Source organism: Otolemur garnettii, unplaced genomic scaffold (genome assembly GCF_000181295.1).
Source record: "Otolemur garnettii isolate 467f Iridium unplaced genomic scaffold, OtoGar3 scaffold00050, whole genome shotgun sequence".
NCBI lineage: Eukaryota > Metazoa > Chordata > Mammalia > Primates > Galagidae > Otolemur > Otolemur garnettii.
In genome coordinates this window covers 7,702,886-7,707,146 of record NW_003852445.1, presented here as the reverse complement: position 1 = coordinate 7,707,146, position 4,261 = coordinate 7,702,886, and positions in this window count along the sequence as shown.

The following is a 4,261-nucleotide window of genomic DNA, read 5'->3' as shown; positions in this document are numbered from 1 at the left end:
GAGCCACTAGTTTCTAATTTAAAGATAAGGAAATTGAGGCTCAGAAAGGTTAATCAACTTGTAAAGGTCAAAGAGCTTATAAGTGAAAGAGTAAAATTCTATATCAGGGCAGCACCTGTGGCTAAATGGGTAGGGCGCTGGCCCCATATACCAAGGGTGGCGGGTTCGAACCTGGACCTGGCCAGCTAAAACAGCAGTGGTAACTGCAATAAAAATAGCCAGGCATTGTAGCAGGCACCTGTAGTCCCAGGTACTTGGGCGGTTGAGGCAAGAGAATTGCTGCCTTAAGCCCAAGAGTTGGAGGTTGCTGTGAGCTGTGATGCCACAGCACTCTACCGAGGGTGACAGAGTAAGACTCTGTCTCAAAAAAATAAAATAAATAAATAAAAATTCTAGATAAAAAACTCTTTCTCTCAAAGCAGGTAGGAGATAAGCTAGCTAGTGAAGCTCTGAATCCTTCAGCTGGTGGGGAAACTGAGTCCTTTAGGTGTCAAGGGGAATTTCCTGGGGTTCTGGTGTTAGTCAACTAGATTGTTGGGGACAGAACCCATGTGCTCTAGTCCTAACCACTAGACCACACGGCTTCTCCATGGCTTGAGCTGGGAAGGTCCAAAGAGAAACTCCCTTTCCAGCCCCAACCCAGAGTGTAGACTCTTCCCCGAGCTACACGGATGCCTCTGTTGGAGGTTGAGCTAGGCCAGGGTGCGGTGGGGGATGCTGGGGGGTTTCTGCCCACACTTACGGTTTTCAGATTCCAGTGGATCAAAAGGAGGCCCTTAGGGGCGGAAATGGGGGATGTGTGATGACAAATTTAGACTGATTGCTTAAAAAAAAAGAAAGCCAAGAACTCTAAAAAATAAAAGCAAAAATTCCACTAGAAAACCAAAGGGAATTATTTGATTGTGAAATGGAGTGCTGTGAGGCGCAGCATGGTTTAATACAGAACAGTACCAAGGAGTCTTCCAACTTTGGCTGCTCAGAGGACGAAAGGAGTCTTTGCGGGCTGCTCCTGGTTCACCTGCTAGGGTTTGGGACAGGGATACAGTCAAGCAGGACACCTGGGAAGATATCTGGAGTCAAGAGCACTTGTTGGGGGTGAGGGTGGGGAACATATAAGGCTTGGATCCTTCAGACAGCCACATGCCAAGTGTCCTGCTGGCTGTGGCCAAGGATCCAGCTGGAGGCTCCAGCTGGTCTGCACCTGAGAGCATGGGAAAAAATGAGCTATAAGGTGGAGGTTTGGGGTGTCTCTGAGTTCTAGCCTTAAAGGGAAATGGCTAGGAACAAAAGGTAAAAGAGGGAACATCTGCCTGGGATTCTGGCCTGCAGCAGGCCCAATGGTCAAAGGTCAAGGGGAGGACAAGGGGGACTTTCTGAGTTTCCCTGGGGAGTGCCAGCCAGGCAGACTGTTGTGCAAGCTCTGAGCTGGCCCGTGAGGGCAGCCTGGCAGACAAGCTACGCCTGGATGATGGCCCAAGTGATGTCTGCTCAGCCCCCTGGGCTGTCCTATGGGTCCCCTGGATCTAGAGTAGTACCCTCTCTTCTCCAGGACACCAGGACCCTCAACCCAAGAGAGCACTTTTTATTATTATTATTTTATTTATTTTTTTTAGAGACAGAGTCTCACTTTGTTGCCCTTGATAGAGTGCTGTGCCATCACAGCTCACAGCAACCTGGGCTAGGGCGATTCTCTTGTCTCAGCCTCCTGAGTAGCTGGGACTACAGGCACCTGCCACAACACCCAGCTATTTTTTCTTTTTTTTTTTTTGTTTGCAGTTTGGCGGGGACAAGTCAGGGCCAGGTTCGAAATTGCCACCATCAAACTGCCACCCTTGGTATATGGGGCTATCACCCTACCCACTGAGCCCACAGGTGCCGCCCAAGGGAGCACTTTTGTCCCACCTGTAGTCACAGTCTAATGCCTGAGAGCTTCCTCTTTTGTTCTCATCCTGAACCTTCCTAGAATCACTATTATTCAAGAAACCAGATAAAGCATCTAAGGAGGCCCCTTTCTTCCAGGTCCCTCTGATTCCTGAAGAGGAAATCAGAGGGGTTTGTGAGGGAGAGCCAGGATAGGTCTCCCAGGATGCCAGGCCTACAGGAATCAGGCTCACAGTAAAGGGGAAGGGGCCAGGGACCTGGAGCTGCTCAGGCACCAGGCACTAGGCTACCTTGACATGTGCCACCCTGCTCCCATGTTAGCAGAGCCTCTCAGGGTCTGGTACAGTTAGTCACATTTTAGAGGTAAAGAAATCGAGGTTACAAGGACCTGATAAGCCTTGGCACAGCTGTAAATGGCACAGCAGAGACTTGCACTTGCTCTTTCCAGAGCACCTCCTTGCCCCTCAATTCAGCCTACTTTGGCTGGAGATGGAAAGAGCACCATGAGGAGTAGAGCACAGTGTCTGCCTCACAGCACCAGAGGGATCACAGCCAATTGGTTCTGAAGCCCATTGGAAGGATGGATCCTTCCAGGGATCCTAGGGAAGGATCCTAGATGGAGCCACCTGTCAGATACCAATTTCTCCTCTGACATTCAGCATCTGTAAAATCAGGGGGTGGAATTGGCAGGTCAGTGGCTTTCAAAATGGGTTCCTGGGCATCCTACCATCCCCCAGAGAGTGGCACTGGGGAGCAAAGGCCAGGCAGAGTGAATGACAGCATCGGGTCCCCAGCCCAGCTTCCACCAGAGAAGCTCAGCACATCAATTTCAGATACTGGACATTCATGAGGGTTCCACAGCACTTGATGGTCTCTATCTGAAGTCTCTGTAGTGCTGGCCTTCTGGGAGCTGGGCAGAGTTCAGGTCCTGGGCTGGGGAGAAAAGTCACAGGATGTGTGAGAGAAGAGGGGTAGACCATTGTGTCTGGGCTTCTAGCCCTGTGGAGAGGCCAGGAAGGGAGCAGATTGCGGGGCAGAGCGGTGAGATCAGGCCACAGCCTACAGGCACCTGTCTCTGCACCTGGGAAACACAAACAGACCTTTGGCCACAGCAACCTGGGAACTGGGAGCAGTAGGTCCTAGGGCCCCGACCAGTGCCCCTTTCCCTTTTTTTGCCCAGGCTGTTCTCAGTGGACATCCATTGCCAGGCCTTGGGCCACCCAACCTTTGATGAACTCATGGTACAGTTCCTGATTGCTCAGTTCAAGCACCTCAAAGCTGCTGAGGGAGAAAAAAGCACCAATCCTGGGGCATTCAGAGAGTGGGGGCCAACTCCCTTGAAAGGAGAGTTGTGCCACCTTTATTGGCCATTTAGATCACTTTCTGCCTCAGTTTTCTCTTTTGGAACACTGGGCATGAGAATGGTGCCCCTCTCCTGATGGCTTCAGCGTGCATTGCATAGTTCCCTGATTATCATCATTTCCATGCTCTAGGTGAAGAAGAAAGCTGAGGGCTCCCACTGCTCAAGCACAGAACTTTCTAGCATCCTCCTTCTATCTCACTGCCTATCCCAAGACTGCTTCTGATCACTATTCACTCTCAGCCTGCTGCAGGGTTCAGCCTCCCCCAAAGAAGCAAAGCTGCCAACAGGGTCCTTTGTGGTGCTCCTCCCGTGTGGCACTGCCTAGGGGCCCCACCATGGGGCAACAGATGGACCTATGGTCTCTACAGAACAATGGTGGGGGAGGGGCCCTGGCATCACCCGCCCCAAACAGGAAGCACTGCATGAGCTTCAAAGGACTGGCAGGGGCAAGGGGCTGAGTGGTGGAGCTAGTGCCAGGACTGGCGGCTGCCTGAAGAGATCCCTGCCAGCCTCAGGATGCCCAGCCTAGAGGTGGGGGTGGGGCTGCAGTGGCGAGGGCAGCTGCAGCTTGGGCAGAGGATGCTTTACACCTTCAGGACAGCAGCCTCTGACCCTGGAGCAGGTTGGAGTAACTTGGGTTGAACTCTGGGCTGTTTCCCAGTTCTACTGCCACTCAACAGAGAGCCTGCAGGTTCTTTCCCAGGCCACAGTCAGTCTGGGCCTTCAGAAAGTAACCATGAGGGGCAGGCCTGGCACCAAGCCTGCTGCCCACTCCCTGCCTCCTGCTCCCAGCTGCTCTGCTTAGAGCCTTTTCCTTTCCACTTCCTGTTCACACGAGGGGGGGCGGGAAGTGGAGGGAGGAAGTTGGGGGGGGGAGGCGTTTAGGGGGACCCATTGAATAAAAGGAATTAACCGTTTCCCTCCTCTGACCTCTGGGAATTTCCGCCTGTGAAAGTGTCTCGAAGAATCAGTAGAGCTGGGGGAGAGGAGAGGTGTGCCACCGCTTGGACCCCCTCT